At 41.9% G+C, this 21,768-nt stretch overlaps 1 long non-coding RNA gene across 1 annotated transcript in view; it reads left to right on the forward strand.

The window, feature by feature from the left end:
- LOC105534923 overlaps positions 1 to 15,636 on the forward strand; it is a 69,228-nt gene extending 53,592 nt beyond the window's left edge. Inside the window, exon 3 of the long non-coding RNA XR_001005351.1 lies at positions 15,404 to 15,636. This is a non-coding gene — a long non-coding RNA (uncharacterized LOC105534923). The remainder of the gene's footprint in view (positions 1 to 15,403) is intronic.
- The last annotated feature ends 6,132 nt before the right edge of the window (positions 15,637 to 21,768 follow it).

Consider the following 21,768-nt stretch of genomic DNA (forward strand, 5'->3'; position numbering starts at 1 on the left):
TCTTTCTTTCTTTCTTTCTTTCCTTCCTTCCTTCCTTCCTTCCTTCCTTCCTTCCTTCCTTCCTTCCTTCCTTCCTTCCTTCCTCCTTTCTTTCTTTCAACAAATCAAGACGGTATTCGACAGTGAAAAGATTGGTAGTTTGTTCAACGAAAAGAAAGGAGAGACAAGCAGGTGGAGCCCATGGAATCTTTAGGGCAGTAACACACTAATCTATATGATACTGTAATGGCCAATACACAACATCATGCATTTGTCAAAACCCATAGAATATATCCAAAAGACAGTAAATCATTTTACCAAAAAGACACATGTATGTTTATCGCAGCACTATTCACAATAGCAAAGGTACAGAATCAACCCAGGTGCCCACCAATGGTGAACTGGATAAAGAAAATGTGGTACATTGGAAAATGTGGTACAATGGTGAACTGGATGAAGAAAATGTGGACTACTACACAGTCACCAAAAAAAGAATGAAATCACGTCCTTTGCAGCAATATGGATGCAGTTGGAGGTCATTATCCTAAGTGAATTAACACTGGAACAGAAAACCAAATATCACATGTTCTCACTTATAAGTGGGAGCTAAGTGTTGGGTCCTCATAGACATAAAGAAGGCAACAAATGAGGCCGGGCACGGTGGCTCACGCCTGTAATCCCAGCACTTTGGGAGGCCAAGGTGGGCAGATCACGAGGTCAGGAGATCGAGACCATCCTGGCTAACGCAGCGAAACCTCATCTCTACCAAAAACACAAAAAATTAGCCAGGCGTGGTGGCGGGCGCCTGTTGTCCCAGCTACTCGGGAGGCTGAGGCAGGAGAATGGCGTGAACCTGGGAGGCGGAGCTTGCAGTGAGCCGAGATAGCGCCACTGCACTCGAGTCTGGGCAACAGAGTGAGACTCCGTCTTAAAAAAAAAAAAAAGAAGAAGAAGAAGAAGAAGGCAACAATGGACACTGGGAACTACTAAAGAGGAGAGGCAAGGATTGAATGACTTTTGAGTCCTATGCTCACACCTGGATGAAGGGATCATATGTATCCCAAACCTCAGCATTATGCAATGAATATACTCATTAACTAAACCTGCTCAAGCACCCCCTGCATCTAAAATAAAAGTTGAAATAATTTTTTTGAAAACAGAGAACAGGGCCGGGCGCGGTGGCTCAAGCCTGTAATCCCAGCACTTTGGGAGGCCGAGACGGGCGGATCACGAGGTCAGGAGATCGAGACCATCCTGGCTAACACGGTGAAACCCCGTCTCTACTAAAAAATACAAAAAACTAGCCGGGCAAGGTGGCGGCGCCTGTAGTCCCAGCTACCCGGGAGGCTGAGGCAGGAGAATGGCGTAAACCCGGGAGGCGGAGCTTGCAGTGAGCTGAGATCTGGCCACTGCACTCCAGCCTGGGCGACAGAGCGAGACTCTGTCTCAAAAAAAAAAAAAAAAAAAAAAAGAAAACAGAGAACAGATTCTTTAAGTCGTTGTGGTTGAAGGAGAAAATATATTCATTTATATTAAGAGATCTAGCCTTAAATTTTGCCTTTGCCAGTTGGTAGCCTTGTGACTTTGGACAAGTTAAATAACCCCCCTGAGCCTCAATTTTTTCATTTGTAAAATTTAATTAGAAACACCCTCAATTATCTACTTTCACGGGGTTATTGCAAAGGTTAAGTTTTATAACGTACCTTAAATTTTAATAAATTGTGAAATTTACACTGCAAAAAAAAAAAAACAAAAACACAAAGCCATAGGGTGTACATCACAAAGAGTGAGCCTCACTGTAAACTACTGACTTGAGTTAGTAATAATGTAATATTGGCTCATCCATTGTAACAAATGTAGTACACTAATGCAAGATGTTTATAATAGGGAAAACTAGGTGAAGGTAGAGAAGAGTATATAGGAACTTTGTACTTTCTGCTCAATTTTGCTGTACACCTAAACCAGTCTAGAAAAAAAAATCAAGTCTACTAGTGATTCTTTTTTTCAAGGAATACTTGACTATTCCTTACCCCAAATTGCCTAGCCCATTCGATTTCAAACTTTAAGGTACATGTTAATCACCTGTACTGCAGGTGGCTTTGTAGGTCTAGAGGGGAGCCTAAGATTCTTTCTGCCTTTCTAACAAGGAACGCTGCTGATCACACACTTGGAGTAGCAAGGCTCGAGATTGAAGCAGTAATTATCTAAGTAAAGTGACTGGAAATGATGGGTACTCCACAAAGTGGGACACTTGCTAATAGGATTCAGGATTCCCTTCCCTACCATTGTTCAGTAACCTTAGGATCAAAAGAAAGCCTAACGCTGAGCTCTGCGATTAGCTAAATGAATACCCCAAACTTCAAGGACTTTGCACTTAAAAGACAACTGGATCCATTTAGGAATAATTCCCAGATAAGACTCGGTCATGGATGGGTGCGGTAGCTCACGCCTGTAATCTCAGCACTTTGGGAGGTCAAGACGGGTGAATCACGAGGTCAGGAGTTCGAGACCAGCCTGACCAACATGGTGCAACCCCTGTCTCTATTAAAAATACAAAAATTAGCCGGGCATGGTGGTGCCCAGCTGTAACTCCAGCTACTACAAAGGCTGAGGCAGGAGAGTCGCTTGAGCCTGGGAGGCAGAGGTTGCAGTGAGCCGAGATAGTGCCACTGCTCTCCATCCTGGGTGACAGAGTGAGACTCCGTCTCAAAAGAAAGAAGGAAGGAAGGAAGGAAGGAAGGAAGGAAGGAAGGAAGGAAGGAAGGAAGGAAGGAAGGAGTAAGAAAAGAAAGAAAAGAAAAAGAAAGAAAGAAGTAAAGAAAAAGAAAGAAAAGAAAAGAAAAGAAAGGAAAGGAAAAGAAAAGAAAAGAAAAGAAAAGAAACAGGTCACTCAGTTAAATTTGAATTTCAGATAAGCAACAGTAATTTTTTAGTGTATGTCCCACATAAGCGTGTTCCCCAGGAAGCAATTCACTTAACCAAGGGAATGCCTCTCTTTGGTCACTTTTGTCCTCCCCTTCCTCAGGAACAAGTGGCCAGTAATGACTACGTGAATGGAAATACTGAGCATGTATAGGGTATGCTGCTAATCATTTATATCAAATTACTGTTAACATGGTATACCTGGTTTCACAGTTTACAAAACACTTTTACATCTTTTAGTTTAGTGTTTATCAAACTTTGACATGTATGCAGATCACCTGGGGGATCATGTTAAAAATGCAAATTTGGGCTCAGGAGGCCTGAGGGTCCACATCTCTAACAAGCTCCAGGGGGTCTGATATTGCTGTTCTGTGGCTCTTATTTTGAGCAGCAAATGTTTAGATATTCCCAGATGACAGATAGGCTGTATCACCCCCATAGTTAAAGAAACTAAGGCTTAGATTACATAGACATTCTCAGGTATTCACAGAGATGGAGGAGGAAGGGGCGTAGAGAGAAAGAGAAAATCACTAAGATGTATGTCAGGCTCTACCATACATCTGCCTCTGCAGGGGAGAGAAATCCTGGTCTGCATCTCTTTGATCTTGGAATAATTATTTGGCCTTTCTGAATCTCTGTTATCTCAAAAGTAAAGAGGTAGGGTAACCTCTCAAAGGCTTCCATGGGAGGCTAATGAGACTGGTGAAATCTCATTTGTATTTATAAATTTATATTCTGTAACAGGATACAAGTAATAGTTATTGTTTATTATTATTATTATTAAATCTTGAATACAGCCCTTTAGAAGGTTGTTTTAAGTAGTTTACATGTATTCACTACTCCTCACAACACACCTGCAAACTAGGTACTATTGATATCACCCGTCTTTTATAGCAAACTGAGTCATACAGAGGTTACGTGAAGTGGCCAAGGTTACAGAGCTAGTAGGAGCAAGACTTGGACTCTGGCAGTCTGCTCTAAAGCCTATGCTCTTAATCTCTAGCTATATTACTTCTCTCTGGGAATTATCCTCATCTCTCCCCCTGCTGGTTTTATAGATAAGGCAAATGAGACTCAGAGAATGTGATTTTTCCAGTGGTCAGTAATATAGCAAGACTATATGTGACTATATAAGACTATTTAAGACTAAATGTGATGAGAGCTCAGGCCACAAACAAGTACCTACTGAGTGCCATGCAGCACTGAGGGGGAGGTACCTACTGTGTGCCATGCAGCACTGAGGGGAAGAGGAAGCCTGGGTCTACAGAATGAGGGAGCAGAGATGGACTGGGCAAGGGGAGAGGGGCCACGACTCAATTTGGCAACTTTAGTGTAGTCTTCTTTGTCAGGCAACCCTACTGATGCTTTGGGAAAGGTAGCCAGTGACTTCTGAATGAAGATGAAGCTCTGAACCGGCTTTCGGGAGGTGAGGGTGGCAGACATCAGACTCTAGGAAGGAGTGACTGAACTGAACAGATGAGCTGCCCAACCTGGTCAGCTGGTGTTTGCAAAGTGATCTAGGGAAGAGTTCCTGACTCCAACCATGCTAAGAGTAGTGGACTCAGACAGACTTGTGTTTGAGTCTTAACTCTCCCTCTTATTAGTAAATGACCCCGGGTCTGTGACTTGACCTCTTTGTGCCTTGGTTTCCTCATCTGTAAAATAGGGATAACAATTGCTCCTAGTCTTCCAGAGTTGTTGGAGGATACATGTGATCACTCCTTTATTATTATTGTGAAATGGGAGATCTCAGGAAAGCATTTAGCACGGTGCCTCAAGTAAGCTCTCAATCAACCGGGACTATGGGTCAGAAGGAATAAAGGAAATACATTTCTGTAGTAATGGAGCAGTGGGAGGAAAAGACCAACTGGCTGAAGCCATTAAAACTCACACCATCAGTAAAAGTGATTTGCCTACTCAAATCTTAGCGTTGGGAAACTGCCATTTCCCTAACAAGAAGATGCAAATCAGTTTATTTGCTTGTGGGGACTGCATTTCTTTCTTCTTCTCCTTCCCCAGAGACATCTGTTGTAGGAGGACAAATCTCAAGTATGCTGAGTAACTACTGTGTGTCAGGTCCTATATCAAGATCTTTCTTTTATACCCATCCAACACCTTTGCCAGGATGTACATTCTATTAACTCAATTTTATAGAGGAAGAACCAAGTCTCAAAGAGGTTGAGAGCTACATCTAACATCCTAAGCTCCAGAGTGATACATCCTGGATTCAGATCCACTTCTGTTGAGCCAATAGCAAGACTGGCAGGCTCCTTCCAAGGAGTCAAGGCTCTCCCTGGGCCCAGTTGGTACTCACCATGGCTTCTGCGATGATACCACTAGGCACCAGATGGTCTTGAAAGCACTTCATCTACGGGCACACAGTCATTTTCCCACAGGCTAGGTGGTTACGTTTTATTAGCCCCACTTCACCCCTGAGAGGAGGCAATTGAGTTAATTATTTGAGTTGAGAGCTCCTTGGTGGTATCAACTGAGATAACTATCGCAGCTCCTGGCTGCCAGCCCTAACCAGAGCTTTTGTTCGTTATCTTCCCTCAGAGAAACTCAGCACTCAATTGCTCATTAACATGATTTGGATAATTTTCTCAACAGCCCTCCAGTGGAGCAGCTAAAAGAGAAACTGTAAAAGCCCGGGCCATTCAGATGCCCCCCCACCCCCAACCTTGCTCTTTCTTTCCTAAGTAGTGGAGAAAGACAGATCTGCATTTGAATTCTGGCTAGGACATTCACTTGCTGGGTGATCCTTATTATTTCCTCTCCCTAGGCTCCCCATTCCTCATTTGTAAAATGAGAATATAAATACCACTTGCTCCATGAGTTGTTTCAAGGACTAAACCAGAAGGAAGTTAGCAAGAGGGAGGCAGGTTAGTTGGTTTATGGAGTGCCTAATGGGGAATGGAAAATGCATGGACAATATTATTTGATTATCACAATGATCCTGTGAAATTAGTAGTATCACTGTCATTTTACAGAAAAGGAAACTGAGTGACAGAGAGATTTACTCAAAATTTTACAGCTAGCGAGTGTACATAAGAGCAATGATTCAAATGCAGTTTGGGTGACAAAAACAGCCTAACCTACCACTCTCATTTGTTCTTCTTCAATGTTCCTTATTCAATTTTTTTGTTCTTTATTCTCTTTCATTCTTTCTCATTCACTCTTATATGCTCCCTTTCTTTCATTCTTAGTCTTTCCTATTTCTCTATATAACTAGCTAGAAAAAAGGAAAGATAAAAGATTGGACGAAGATATAGCAGTCTGGGTAGTAGATGAGAGGTCTGAGCCCTGGTCTTTTGTGTAGACTCTGAGCCTGAGAGAGAGACAATTAGAGATGGGGTGGGTTAGGAAAGCAAAGAGAGTCTTTCCTCTATGGATTTACATTCCAAGGGTCAAGGCCAAACCCAAGGTGAATATTTAACCCCTGAAACAACTCCAGTAAGTAAAAAAGAAAACTCCCATCTTTTTCTTCTATCTCAATTTCATAGGTGAGGCTCAAATCTCACCTAGAGCCTGAGTTCAAAGCTCTGGCCCTGCCGCTTTAGCAATGAGACTTTAGACAAAGCCTTCCACATCCCCTGAGTCTCAGTTTCCTTCCCTGGGCATGATAGAAATATCCCTGTCCCCAGGATTTAGGTGACTATTAAACTAGATCAGGCAGGCGCAATGCTCAGCGCCCTGCTTCACACCCAGCAAGTTCTTGGCAGTACTAGTCTTTCTGCCCTCATTAACCCAGTGACTAACTTATAACCCTGGTTTCCTCAAAACTCTTCTGCAACATAAAGGTCTTTTGTAAATATGAACTTTTCCCTTTCTGCAGACTTCCCATGGTGATCTGGCCCCTTTAACTACAGAGATGTCAAGGAATCTTTGTGAATCAGCCATCAAGTGTGGGTTGCTTGACGTGACTGTGGGGTTAACTTACAAGTGACTAATTTTTGGAGGCGAGATTTTGTACCCTTCCCACTGGTAGCACCGTGGCTGGGTGTAATTACTTAGCTGATGAGTTTACTGAGGGGCTCATTAAAGTTTCAGTATTAATATCCATATGAATACTTTCAACAAAACCTTTTGTTCTTGGAGTAGGGGATGTGGGAGGTAGTTACAGGAACTGTCTTGCTTTTCCAAATTTAATTGTCTAAATACAGTGCTGCCTCAGCAATCCAGGACATTTTTCTCACTCTCTCTTTCTCTCTTTCTTAACAGACCTCTGCCAAAAGCCTACTTTGGCAACAGGAATGATTAGTTTGTGTTTCAGTAAACTTGCTGCATCAGAGTCATTATCCCAGCAGGGGCAGGGGGAGTTGAAATGTGCTCTATTTAACCAGTTTGAACTGCTATGTATTCGAATTGAGTCTGGGGCAGAGGTTGTGGGAGTTTTTGATAAGAGGAACTTAATGGCTCATAAGCAAGTCATATCTCTTTTAGCAGATACTTTGGGTTACACACGAATGTCCTAATCACATCTCCCGAAAGGCAGATCGGCCCCCTTTCCAGAGTCTGCTGAATTAATTACTCACATTGTTCGGAGTGCTCAGCATTCTGCAAAGCTTTGTTAAATTAATCTTCACAACACCCAGGAGGAAGAACTATCATTAGCACTCTCATTTTGCAGAGAGGGAAACTAAGTCTCAGAGAAACTAAGGAATTTGCCTAAGTTTACATTGAAATAAAGTGGGAGCATCAGCATCTTACTCAGGTTTGCCTGGTTTCAGAGCCTGAGCTCAGACTCCTCTGGTATTTGCAGCAGTTTTGGGGTTTCTGGCACAGTACTCTCAGGCTTGCACAGGACCATGGATTTTATAACTGGAGGGGACCTGTAGGTAAGGCAACCAACTGTCCTGGTTTGCCTGGGAATGATGGGGTTCCTGTGACGTGAGACTTTCAGTTTTCAGGACCAGTCAAACTAGGATGTGTTGGTCACCCTATAGGACGGAAGACTGGTGAAACTACCAAAAGAGATAAAAAGTGAAAAAGCTTCTAGACTAATCTGAGGTATTCTTATTACCTTTTCCCCTGTAAATTTGCAGATAAGAAAACTGAGACTCAGAGAGGAAAAGTGACTTACCCAAGGTCACGCATCTCCTCAGCAGATGGAGCAGTAATTGGAAAACAGATCTTGGGATTCTCAAACCATTTCTCTTTTCCAATAAGGGAGGCTGCAGAGTTCAAGCCAAGGTGCACCTATTGAGCTCCTACTGCGTGGGCAGTTAAGCTGTGGGTTAGCAAATGCCCAGGAGAAATGGGAGGTGTCTAATGTAATGCTGTCAAGTAGAACTTTCCATGATGATGAAAATGTCCAATATCAATGCTGTCCAACACACTAGTCACTAACCATATGCAGCTTCTGAGGAGTGAAATGTGGCTAGTGCAACAGATAAACTGAAGTGTTAGTTTTATTTAATTTTAATTAATTTTAATTTAATTCCAGTGGTCAGTCACATAGCAAGCAAGTCATGCATCACACGTGGCTATCACATTGCAAAGCACTGGTCAAATGGATATGATTAGTATTTCAGAAGCATTGTATTTCAGAGAACAGATTCTGTAGTGTGCACGTTCTTGAAGAGGGAATTCCTTTTTTTTGGAAGGGAAGAATTACCATTCATGGATGGCATAGTGACATACTGACATACTGAGTAGCAGCACTGAAGTTAACATTGCTGCCTTACTCTTCCAACAAGCCTGTGCAATGGGCATCATCTTTCCTAGTTTATGAGTGAGGAAAGTGAAATCCACAGGAATTCAGTAAACTGCCCAAGGTCTTATTTGCAAACACTAGGATGGGAATTTGAAGCCGGGTCTGAATCTAAATCATGTCCTCTATCCCATGCATTACCAACTTGAATATACATATGAAACATCTGCAGATCTTGTTGAAGTTCTGATTCTGGAAGACTGTGACTGTTGATTCTTTCTTTATGACAAGCTCCCAGGTGATGCCAAGGCTGTGGCTCATGGGCCATACATTAGCCAGAAAAATTCTCTCTCTTAAAAAACGAAAACTTCTTCCCTTCCTTAACAATCAAGAAACACTAGATACCTACAGAAAGGAGGAAAAATTACAAGTTGTGAAATAATCATTAAAGTTCTGAGAGAGAAACTGTGCCTTTGTTGACGTGAAAGAGGGCACCTTCCCCATTGGACAGTGGAGTGGCTCTTCACCAGGCAAGGTTCACCTGCCGTCCAGTCACATCTCAGTTTCATCAGATAATGCAAAATCAGCCAGGAAAGGGTTTTTAATCCGAAGAGTGGAGTAGTCTAAAGAATATGTGCTTTGGAATGAGGCTGGTTTGGGGAAGAATCCCAGTTCTTCCCTCCAGTGATATGACTGTATGAATCATCCATCCTTCTGAGCCTCCATTTTCACCCCGGTGAAAATGAGGACAAGCATTTGTAATTCATGGAGATGTATTAATAGTAAGGACCAAGAGAAATCCTATGTGTAAAGTGCTTGACAGAGCACACAATAAATGAGTGTTTCCTCTGCCCCTCTTTCTCCCTGGCCCTCTCGCTCCTTCCCACCCTTCCTGTTTTTCTCTTCTCCTGTTTTCCCTTCTCCAAGGGCAACTCTGAGTGGTGAAGAGAGGATGAAGTCAGTTGACTCTAGACTTTATCCCAGTCTACTACTTTCTACTATGGCCTCCATCAGGGCTGGGAGCTACACAGGCCAGGGGCTTTGTTTTCTTCCCCTTCTTCCCTCAGAGCCCACCACAGAAATGTCTTCACCACCTCACATCTGCATCTCAACTCCAGGTGGGAAATACAGAAAAGAGAGAGAGAGAGAGTGTGTGTGTGTGTGTGTGTGTGTGTGTGTGTGTATGCGAGAGCACTAGTCTCATCACTAAATTGTCGGTGCTGAAATCCAAATAACTTTAATTTTAAAAATTAATTATGTGATCTCTTTGACAGGCAGCAGAGTTCATATCAAGGGCCCATGTTTTAACTGAATACAATTTTTTTTTTCACCTTGGAAAAGTCTTAGAGGCAAGACTAGAATGTTAATCTAAAAGGAGTGCAAATTTCTTCAACAACCATTCCCACGGAGGAAGGTGAGCTCGGACTCACTTTCATCTGTCCCTCTCCCCCATTTGCTTGGCCAGGGTAAGGGAGTCTCCTCAGGAGGGTCTGTCAGTCTCCCAGACAGCTGACTCTCCCTGCGTAAATAATTCTAATGCTGTCAGTTATTCATTACTCATCTGAGCCACCTTTTAAACTACAAGCTCCAGCATTAGCTTTGTACAACCCACACCCAGCACAGGGTCTGGCATATATACATGTTCATAAATATAACAAATAAACATTTATTAAAATGCATTGATTTGTTCAGTTTTGTTTATACCTCTGTGGTGGATTGCAATATTGATTCCAATTCTACAACCCACCCCACTGCCATCTTTCCCACAGCTAAGCCCCCTCCACGCCTCTGCCATCCACACATGCACTTTCTGATGCTGTAGGTTTCGGATGAGGCCAGAAAAACCTCAATTGTAAAAAAAGAGCTTTAAAAATGCTCCATTTTTTTTTCTCTTTTAGCTTCCTCCCACCTACCCCATCTTCCTTTTTTTTTTTTTTTTTTCTAAATTTGAGACAAGGTCTTTCTCTGTTGTCCAGGCTGGAGCTGGAGTGCAGTGGCACAATTTCAGATCACTGTAACCTCCACTTCCCAGGCTCAAATGTCCTGGATCAAGCAATCTTCCCACTTCGGCCTCCCAAGTAGCTGGGGCTACAGGTGCACACCATGGTGCATGTCTAATTTTTTATTTTTTATTTTTGTAGAGATGGAGTCTCACTACATTGCCCAGGCTGGTCTTGAACTCCTGAACTCGAGCTATCCTCCTGCCTTGGGCTCCCAAGGCGCTAGGATTGCAGGTGTGAGACATTGTGCCCAGCAGCTTTCGCCTTTAAATTTTAAAGGTTACCATTGCAGGCCTCAGGCATGACAGACAATGAGCAGGTGAAAAACTAATAGAAAAGTGTTCAGAAACTCCTGTGTTAACTAACAGGCTTCTGAACGTATCACTGCGGTCCACAGAGAAGGCTGGAGAAAGTAGCAAGAAGATGCTACGCCAACTACTACAGCCTTAAAACAAAGGTGGTGTCTATGTAGCTAAAATTTGTCCTGTGTAGCTTGTGTTATTTTTGTTTAATCAAGTCAATAAGAGGGTTTTTCCATGGCAAACAAACAAACAAAAACTCCAATGCATACCTTCTTTTCTTCTTCTTAACAATGAATTAAAAGAGGAAAGAAGGTACAATTCTGAATTGACCCAATTTATTTTTTCTTTTCTAAATGAGATTAAGATAAAAGTTGGAGAGAGGCCACTCAGATATGCTCACAAATGATAGCTCAGCTTCTAACGGGTACTCAGTTTACATCTGATTAAGGTTTTCTGTGATACTGGAAATTGTTCCTCACACCAGGCCCACCGGACCTGGACAGCCCTAGGCTGGGTCCTGGTCTCACAGTTCTGGGTCTCTCCAGGGCCCAGGATGGGGACTGGAGATCCTCAGCTCCTGTCATTTCCCTCCCCTCCTTCCTTCCTTCCTTCTCCCCTGGCAAAGACTGTATCCTGTTGCTCTGAGCAAGGCCCAAGAGAAAGGCCAGCAACAAGTTATTGTGCTGGGAAGGAAGACAAATGAGTCCCTTTTCTGTGGGGCTCCTGGCATCCTGTTGGAGGAAGGAAAGGACAATGCTTTGAGGGAACTGGCTTTGCCGACCCCCTCCTGGCAGGCTCTCCCCTCTCCTTTCCGGTGTAGCGTTTGTCAGCCCCAAAGCGTCCACTTCCTGAGTAATCGTTAGATGCACGTGTGAGGTATGTGGTTCCCCCATGCCCAAGGCAGATTTCTGGCCCAACTTCAGGAAGTGCAGCTCAAAGAGCCCTGGACCAGGACCCTGAAACAAGGGAAAGTCTTGGCTCCTCTCTCTCTACCAGGGTAGCTACTGCCAGATCATTTCACATCTTAGGGCCTCTGTTAAGGCAATTGCGAAAGTGCCTTCTGTACACTTGAAACTGCCCCCTGCATCTGGGATTCCCACAACTTCCTATACATCAGAGTCACCTGGGGAGCTCTGTTGCCCTACACTATTCATATGCCATGCCTGGACTCCAAGCAAGAAAAGCAGACACTCCATCCCCAGAAATGTTCTGTGATAATTCCAGTCCCCCTGAAATTAAAAACAAAAAACAAACAAACAAAAAACTATCCTTCCTTATGCTCTTACCTAGCTCTTTCCTATCCCCCTTCAATAAAGTGGGGGATTGATAGATACACAGATACAAGAAGCAGTAAGGAGTAGTGGCTAGGAGAGTGAATTTCAGAGACAGACTTCCTGCAATCAAAGCCCAGATCCTCCACTAGATATGTACGCTTGGGTAGAACTTCGAACCATTAGGTTCTTGCCTTTATTTGTCTGTGAAATGGTAATAATAATAATAATACTTTCTAGGATGATTGTAGGGTTGAGCTAATATGTTCAACACCTTTAATACAGAAGTTAGCTAATGAGGATACTATATAAGGGTTAACTATTATTATTATTATCCTAGAAGTTCATTGAACATATAATGAGCTTTTTTTTTCTGGACCTAATATCAAGCCAAGCATTGGTGACTTAGGAATGAATATGACACATTTCCTGCCCTCAAGAAATGTTTAGGTCAGTAGGAAAGTCAGACTTATGAAGAACCAACAATAACAAAATATTGTTACACAATGGATTCCCCTAGGAAGCAGGCTCAGAAGGTGTTTAGCACTCAGGATGTTCTCAGGGAATGCCTTGAGATGAACACTTGTGGAAGAGGGAAAGGCCACAAGCAGGACTGGCAGAGTGAGAAGGCAAAGCATGATGTAGGCTCCAAAACTATCTTGGTCAACCCCACCAACAGCCCTGGAACTAAAATGACCCTTCAGAGTTGTCAAAAGTGAAGCCAAGGTAGCCAGAGCTCTTTATACTCCTTTATCAATCAGTCACTAGATATAGGTTGCTCCAGGAAGGAGTGTGACTTGGGATCAGCCATCTCTTCCCTAAAGGTTGACAGTACTCCAGGAACTAGAGTAACAAGTTCTTGATTGAAAAGGGATCTGGAGCCAGGTGCAGTGGCTCATGTCTGTAATCTCAGCACTTTGGGAGGCTGAGGTGAGTAGATCGCTTAAGCCCAGGAGTTCAAGAGCAGCCTTGCCAACATGGTGAAACCCTGTCCTATCAAAAATTACAACAATTAGCTGGGCATGGTGGCACGCGCCTATAATTCCGGCTACTTGGGAAGCTGAGGCAGGAGAATCACTTGAAACCGGGAGGTGGAAGTTGCAGTGAGCCAAGATCGCACCACTGCACCCTAGCCTGGGTGATAGAGTGAGACCCTGTCTCAAGAAAAGAAGGAAGGAAGGAAGGAAGGAAGGAAGGAAGGAAGGAAGGAAGGAAGGAAGGAAGGAAGGAAGGAAAGAAAGAAAGAAAGAAGGAAAGAAGGAAAGAAGGAAAGAAGGTAAGAAGGAAAGAAGGGAGGGAGGGAGGGAGGGAGGAAGGAAGGAAGGAAGGAAGGGGATATGGGAGATGCATCCCAGTGTCCACCTCGTCCACCTCAAATCTATAAGGTCAATTTTGATGAAACAACAAAAAGTATAGAGAAGAAGATGAGTAGCTGATAATATATATTGAAAACCCTGATATTTCTATGGCATTTTATATTTTTCAAAACATTCTCTTAGACAAAAGCTTGCTCATGACTTCCAGTCTAGGGTCTTGAGGTAGGTTGGGAAGCCATGTGTTATAAAGAAGAAAGCTTTGGATTTGGAGCAGAGAGGACACTGTGAATTGCAGCTCTGCCACTGTCTAGCAAGGAGTCTTCGGCATGCCTCTCATGTTTTCTAGGTCTACTCTGTGAAAAGGAAATGATCATACATAATTTATACCTTTGCTGTACAGATTTAATTAAATGATAGACAAAAAGTACAGTGGCACAACCTAAACTCAAAAAATAGTAACAACAAACAACAAAAACAATTTCAAAATAAGTGACAGCAATAAAGGTTACCTACTATTTTACAAATAAAAATACTGAGACCAATAAAGGTAAGATACTTTCTTAAGAACTCACAGTCAAATGTAGGTACATCCAAGACTATAACTCACCTACTGAGATCAGTTTCATGTGACCTCATAGCTTGTCATCTTACCTATAGAACCCATAGAAGTTGATGAACCTCTGAGGGGTCGATTCAGGTGTTTTGTTTATGATTAACATTGGAAGGAATCTTAGAGATCATCTTGTCACCTTCATAAATCAGGAGCTTCATGTGGCCCAGTCTTTGCATTGACTAGAATATAAGGAAGCATAACCCAGTAGTAACTAGAAACAAATTCTCATTTTCTCTTAGGTCCTTTCAAAACTTTAAGAAAGATCAATTCCCAAAAAACACATCTCAAGCAATCTTTGCTTCCTTACTAATTTATTGAATTTGACTATTGTTGCAGGACCACATGCTCAGCAAACACACTGGCACTCTTTATCAAACTTCAGCCTTCAAGGTGCTATTTTCTTTCCTATATCTCCTCTCAATTATTTATAATGTGGATGAACTGAGTTTCTGTCTTCTGCCTTGTATGGACTACTTCTCCTGCCTTTCTCAACCCATATTTCACATAAAGCACCACAAAAATCAAGGACTCATATTAGCAAAGATAGAAATCTCCATAGATGGACTGGATTCATGAGAGAGGAGGAAGGAGAATGGGGAAGAAATGGTACTCAAAATTATTAATGATGGATATAGTAAAGAGTATTAGTCCATTTTCACACTGCTGATAAAGACACACCCGAGACTGGGAAGAAAAAGAGGTTTAATTGGACTTACAGTTGCACATGGCTGGGGAGGCCTCAGAATCATGGTGAGAGGCAAAAGGTACTTCTTACATGGTGGCAGCAAGAGAAAATGAGGAAGAAGCAAAAGCTGAAATCCCATCATATCTCGTGAGACTTATTCACTATCACAAGAATAGCACGAGAAAGACCAGCCCCCCATGGTTCAATTACTTCCACCTGGATCCCTCCCACAACACATGGGAATTCTGGGACATACAATTCAAGTTGAGATTTTGGTGGGGACACAGCCAAACCATATCATAAAGATGAATCAGAATAGATTAGCCAAGGAATTGAATTAGGGTCCTCAAGGCCCTCTAATGTCCAGTGACATAACCACTGGGCTGCTGACTCACAGGGAGGTATGGAAAATCCTGGAGTAGAGTCTGGAATGACTGAGGTAACAGAGAGAATATTCAAGGGACTCAGGGCAACAGAAATATATCAATTGGTATAAAAATATTTCAATTTTTACTATTTTAACAATGGGTGCAGCCTTACAGGCACATTGCAAACTCACGCCAAAGCCTGAGCTCTTACCACCATCCACATTCCCCAAAAGGCATGCAAGGAGTCTGACTATGGAAAACCATAGCACATTTCCTCTCTTCTCTCTCTCATAGGCATTATAGTACACGTAGCCTTGGAATCAGAAGACCAAGAACATACAAGAGAACATAGCCTTGGAATCAGAAGATCAAGAAACAATTTAACTCTGCCCCTCCAGAGCTCTGAGAACTTGGGCAACCCTCTTACTCTCTGTGAGTTTCAGTTTCCTCATTTATTTAATTGAAATAATAATACAGATCACCTGAAATGTAATGAAAATTAAACTTCCTTATGTAGGTGATACCAACTGGCAGCATGCCTGGAATATAGTAGGTGCTCAATAAATACTTTTATCCCCCACATTCTGTCTCTTGTATTTTCTTTCTATACCCTACTCCTATTCCCTTGGATTCATGCATCTGAATTGGAAACACCCAAAGTCAAAAACAATAAGAAAAGTCTTTAGAAATGTGGCATATTACCAAGATCTGCAAATTTCTGCCTGGAGCAGGTGGTTCTAACAAAGAAAGTCAGATCTCATATTGAGTTCTTTTCTGTCCAAGAATAGAAGACCTTCCCTCTTCTCCAGTACTGAAGAATAGGATTCATCAGCCTTGGGGGCAAAGTTAACTGCTCTAGAAAGTGGCCTGGATAGTCAGAAACTCTATCTGTTTTATACACATACACACACTTTTGTTTGTCAGTTAAATATTCAATGAGACTTGATAGTCCAATCCTTTGAAACCAGAATAATATTTGAAATTTTGATGATTTTGTCTAACTGCTAATATTACTTGCAGGTCATCAGTGTTTTACATCCAACAAACTAATGGTCATTTGCTGCTTTATAAAGAGCAGGTATCATTTTGTCTTCCTTGTTATTAAAGGATCAAGCAAGGGTGTTTCTGTACCAGTTCAACTTTCTTTATTTACTTATGAGTCAGTAACATTCAAGAAAATCCTAGTTTTAAAAAATGCTATTACATGGTAAACTGTGGAAAAAGTCATCATCATTTGAATAAATCTTGGGTAAGTCCACTGTATTAGTTCGTTTTCATGCTGCTGATAAAGACATACCTGAGACTGGGAAGAAAAAGAGGTTTAATTGGACTTACAGTTCCACATAGCTGAGGAGGCCTCAGAATCATGGCGGGAGGTGAAAGGCACTTTTTACATGGCGGTGGCAAGAGAAAATGAGGAAATGAAAAAGCAGAAACCCCTGATAAAATCATCAGATCTCATGAGACTTATTCACTATTATAAGAACAGTATGGGGGAAACCACCCCCATGACTTAAATGATCTCCCACTGGATTCTTCCCACAACACATGGGAATTATGAGAGAACAATTCAAGATGAGATTTGGTTATGGACAAAGAGCCAAACCATATCAGACACTCTACTATCATGTTTTTAAAAAGTTATATGTTTGTAACACCCAAATATGCAGAATTACTCTATCAGTTAAGTGTATTTTGTAGAAAAGTCAGTAAGAAATCTGCTTTACTAAGAACAGAAAGAGTGATCTGTAAATAATAATATAATCATTGTAATTTACTGAATACTTTTTATGTGCTAAGCTACTGTTACTGTGCAATTGTGTTATTCTTGTCTGCTGCCCAGAAAAAGACAATACACTGAAAACAGCAGATGTTGCAGCAGAGAAAGAGTTTAATAATCACAGGGCAACTGAATGAGGAGGACAGAAAATATTTCTCAAATTTGCCTCCCTGAGAAATCAGAATCTAGGGTTTTTCAAACATGGTTTGGTGGGCAGGAGGGCTAGAGAATAGAAAATATAATTGGTTGGATTGGGGATAAAATCATAGGGTGTGAAAACTGTCTTCTCGGCCGGGTGCTGTGGCTTATGCCTGTAATCCCAGCACTTTGGGAGGCTGAGGAGGGTGGGTCACCTGAGGTCAGGAGTTCAAGACCAGCCTGGCCAACATAGTGAAACCCTGTCTCTACTAAAAACACAAAATTTAGCAGGGTGTTAGTGGCACACACCTGTAATCCCAGCTACTTGGGAGGCTGAGGCACAAGAATCAGTTGAACCCAGAAGGTAGAGGTTGCAGTGAGCCAAGATCATGCCACTGCACTCCACCCTGGGCGATAGAGTGAAACTCTTTCAAAAACACCAAAAAACTGTCTTCTTGCACTGAGTCAGTTCTTAGATGGGAGTTGCAGGACCAGTTGAGTCAGTTTCTTGGTATAGGTTACCAGTCCAAGTGGTTCCAGTTGGTCCATCACAAAGTAAGTTCTAAAAAATAACTCAAACACCAGTCTTAGATTTTACAATAGTGACATTATCTAAAGGAGCAATTGGGGATGTTATAAATCTTATGACCACTGGCTATGTGACTCTTGAGTAGTAAGCAGTTCCAAAAGGCAGATTGTAAAACATAGCCTGGTTACAGTTTAACAATACCTACATCTTAGCAGAAGAAACAATGACCAACTAGAGTTTATGCTTACATCTTAGCATAATTGAGGCCCCCACCATAATTCTAACCTTGTGGCCTTTCATTAGTTTTACAAAAGCAGCTTCAGTCAATGAACAAGAGAGGGGTTAGTTTTGGGAAGAGACTATTATCATCCTTAGTTTAAAATTAAAATGCAAACTAAATTCTTCTCATAGTTAGCTTGGCATACAAATAGGAATGAGAAAAGGTAGTTTGTGAGGTTAGAAGCAAGACAGAATCAGCTATGTCAGAATTCTCTCACTTACAGTTTTGCAAAGGTGATTTCACTACCCAATATTAGTAGTGAAGGGTGTACTAATGGAATGAGATAGAGAAAGGTTTACTTAATGGAACACCTTTCAGGTGAGCTCTGTGAGTTTAGAAGGAGCTTTCATAGGTGGCTTAGGGTGGAGGCAGAGCTGAGATCCCTAAAGAGTTAAATAGCTTCTAAGGAGGATCTCCTGGTTCATGGAAGCACTTTGGGTTTGTTGAGTAGGATGTGTGAGTTTAAATGTAAAGTTCAGTCAAGACTAACAAGCGGTGAGAGACTGAAAGGATCCTGGAAGAATTTGAAAGTTGGAGAATGGAGCTTTGCATGGTAGACGGATGAGCTAGTTTAGGGGCAGCACAGAAAATAGATTTAGTAAGAATATGAAGGAAGATAACAGAGGATTCCAAGAGCTTGTTCTGGAATGTGGGAGGTAAATTACCTCCTCTGTCTCTCTGATAAGATCTCCAGCAAAATCCATCTTTAGTAGAAATGAATTTCTTCTGGAGAGTGGAAATTAGCTCTGAGACCGGCATAAAGTTGAGGCAAGGGTGCGGCTGCAGGTGTGCACTGCCTACATTTGGGAAATAATAATTAAAATGATAACAGTAGCAGCTTCATTGCTGAGCACCCATTAAAGTTAGGATCATTGTAGATCTTATCACAGTTAATCTTCATTGCCACCTCTTAGTTCAGTGGATCATCCCTCATAATATAAATGAGGAAACTACAGCTCAGAATGTTTAGGCAACTTGCTTAAGGATATTCAGTGGTATGCGGAAAAACTAGAATGAGGACAGAGTCTGTCTAACTTTAAAGTTGTCTGCTCCTATTCACTGCTGTGCTTCTTCTTTAAAGGTGGAGGTGAGGGGCAGGCATCTAGATTAAGCAGTGGCTTTTCCAAGATGCACCTGCTATGTGGGACAGTCAAAGTATTTGACTACTTCCATTCCTGGGTCCCTGGTCTCTGGTGCCCCAGGAGAGCCTACTGATTTCCAGGTACCTTCCTTACAGATTAAATAAGTTCATACATGTAAAATATGCTTAAAACAATGCCTGGCATTGGAAATTCCCAATAAATGTTGTTCATTATTATTAAGAACTTTACAGACACATTCTTATTTAATTCTCACAAATGTATGAGGTAGAAACTATTATCACCCTCTTACAGAAAATAAAACTCAGAGGTTAAGTAATTTGCGTAGGTTCACACAGAAAGTAGGTTATAGAGCATGAATTTAGCCCCAGATTGAAGAATTCCAGACTTATCACTATATCCACTGTTCTCAGCTCCTTCTCTCTGACTCTAGCTCCCAACGTTTCTGGGGTTGGGAAAGCACAAGCCCCAGGCTGGCCCTAATTCTGAAGTCCACTTGTGATTCAAGCATTCATGCCAAATAAATGCACAGATTGTGAACTTCTAGATCCTGCTTCACTCCATATTCCAAGGAGCCAGAGGTTGAAGTCAGCAAGTCAGGCTTCTCTAACATCCCACCTTTTGGCAGGCTTCTCTAACATCCCACCTTTTGGCATGAATGTTGAGCACGCAATGTTTAGTCTATTGTTTGTTTCCAGCAAGTCTGAATTTCAAGTCCTTTTGCTGGAGGATTATGACTTAGGAATCCAGAACAAATGGCTTTTCCAAAGCACTCCTGGTCACATCTGCACTTATTCATGCTAAGATATTTTATCATGTTACTTATCTCACCTGAAGCAAGTAAAAATGTCTGTTATCATGACATCTGAGTTTAACAGGCAACTCAGAGGTGTGGTGTGCATAGGCATGTGAATCACATTCTCACCTCCCAAAAATTTGTTTTGAAGTTCAGAACTGTTTTCAATGACCACATCGAATATTCAAAACTATACACTGTAGTTACAGTTATTCTAAACTTTGAAAAGGACACTCGGAGGTATGTGATATTGGATTCTGGAGTCTAGTCATTGACTTTAGGGAGATGAATCCCACTTCCTTCATTGACTAGATGTGGCACCTGAGACAAATAACCTTATCTCTTGAGGCCTCCGTATCTTCATTTTGAAGAAAAAATAATAATAGTAGTAGATTCTTCTTAAGGCTATTGTGAGGTTTAATGAGCAAGTGCATGTAAATGCTTAAACACATGATAATAGCTTGATACTGATTGTCTGTTATTAGGAGCCAATAACCTATGACTCCTCTGGGAACTTAGTAATTTGGGTAAAAGCAACTAGCACAATGCTTGGCACAGAATAACTACTCAATAAATGTTTGTTATCAACAGTGTTGCTGTTGTGGTTGATCTTATCATTAAACCTGAAGTCTTTCACCTTTGACTGATTGATTGATTTCGTTCATTCATTCATAAACCTGAAGTGCCTTCTCTGTGTTAGACATTTCTCTTGACTTTGGAATGGGTCAGTCATCATTCCCGGTATCAAGAAGTTCACAAAATCATGAAGGAGAAAGATCGAGGAAGAGAGAAATGTCTTAGATGCCTTGATTAGAATGAAAGCGTGTACTGGAGTCAGTTAGGGAGGGAGACTGGTAGACATAGTAATTTCTGTAGCAGGAAGAGAGACCAGGAAAAATTCCACTAAAGAAGGCACTGAGTTAAGGTTGAAGAAAGTGTGGATGGTCACTGGACAGGGTAAGGAGGGCCACTTCTGGTGGACAGCCTTGAAATATAAAGCAGCATGTGTTGAAGTTGGCAAACAACAGAAGGTCCAGACTGACTTGTACATAGGTACAAAAGCATAGCAAAAGAGTCAAATGAAAAAATATCTGGATGAAACATAAAAGATCCAAGGGTGGAAGGCCCTCTGTGTACAACAAGGACTGGAGTTCCATCCCAACTGGAGAGACATTGCCTAAATTTAAGCTGGGACATGAAGTGATGGTCTCTGTGATGGTCTCCACATTCTAGAGAATGGGTGGAGGATGGGTTGGAGGGGTCCAGACGGGGAGAACAATCCTGAGAGATGATGAGGAGCAGTTCTAGGGCAAATAGAGCAAGGAAAAAGAGGAGGGAATAGACTTCCCAGGCTTGGCTAACTGCTGGAATGCAGGATATGAGACTCAGGTAACTAAATGGATATTCATACCATCTACAGGGAACACAGGAAGGCAAAAAAGCAGGTCTTATTTAACAGTGATGAGTTCAAGTTGGAAAATATTAGGATAGTAATGTCCAGGAGACAACCACCAGGCAGTGATATCCAGTAGCATCCTGGGAGCATCCAAGTCATAGACAAAGATTTGGTTATCATCAGCATGTAGGTAGTTCAAAGCTGAAGGTAGCTGAGGTTATTTAAGAAGAGACTGCTGAGGTTATGAAGAAGAGACATGAAGATAAAACCTTACTGAACCCTGATATTTGCTAAGCTGGCTGGAAAGCAATGCCCACAAAGGAGACTGATGAAGAAAGTTCGAGAGGGGTTGGAGAGAAATGATGGCATGATGGCATGGAGCCCAACTAAGGCCGTGGTCTTGGGCATCAGATAAGAGTAGACTTGAGTCCAGGTTCTGCCACTATGAACTCTGTGAGCTTGTGCAACTTAATTCACATTTGAGCCTCTATTTCCTCTTTGGTAAAAGGAAACAACAATGGCATCTAGCTTATAAGATTGTTGTGAGGATCAAGTGAGATGTTGCAAGTAAGATTAAAAAAAAAAGTGTCCTGCACTTACTAAGAGTGTGGTAAATGTTAATGAATCAGGAGAATGTGTC

Source organism: Mandrillus leucophaeus, unplaced genomic scaffold (genome assembly GCF_000951045.1).
Source record: "Mandrillus leucophaeus isolate KB7577 unplaced genomic scaffold, Mleu.le_1.0 Scaffold14, whole genome shotgun sequence".
Classification (NCBI taxonomy): domain Eukaryota; kingdom Metazoa; phylum Chordata; class Mammalia; order Primates; family Cercopithecidae; genus Mandrillus; species Mandrillus leucophaeus.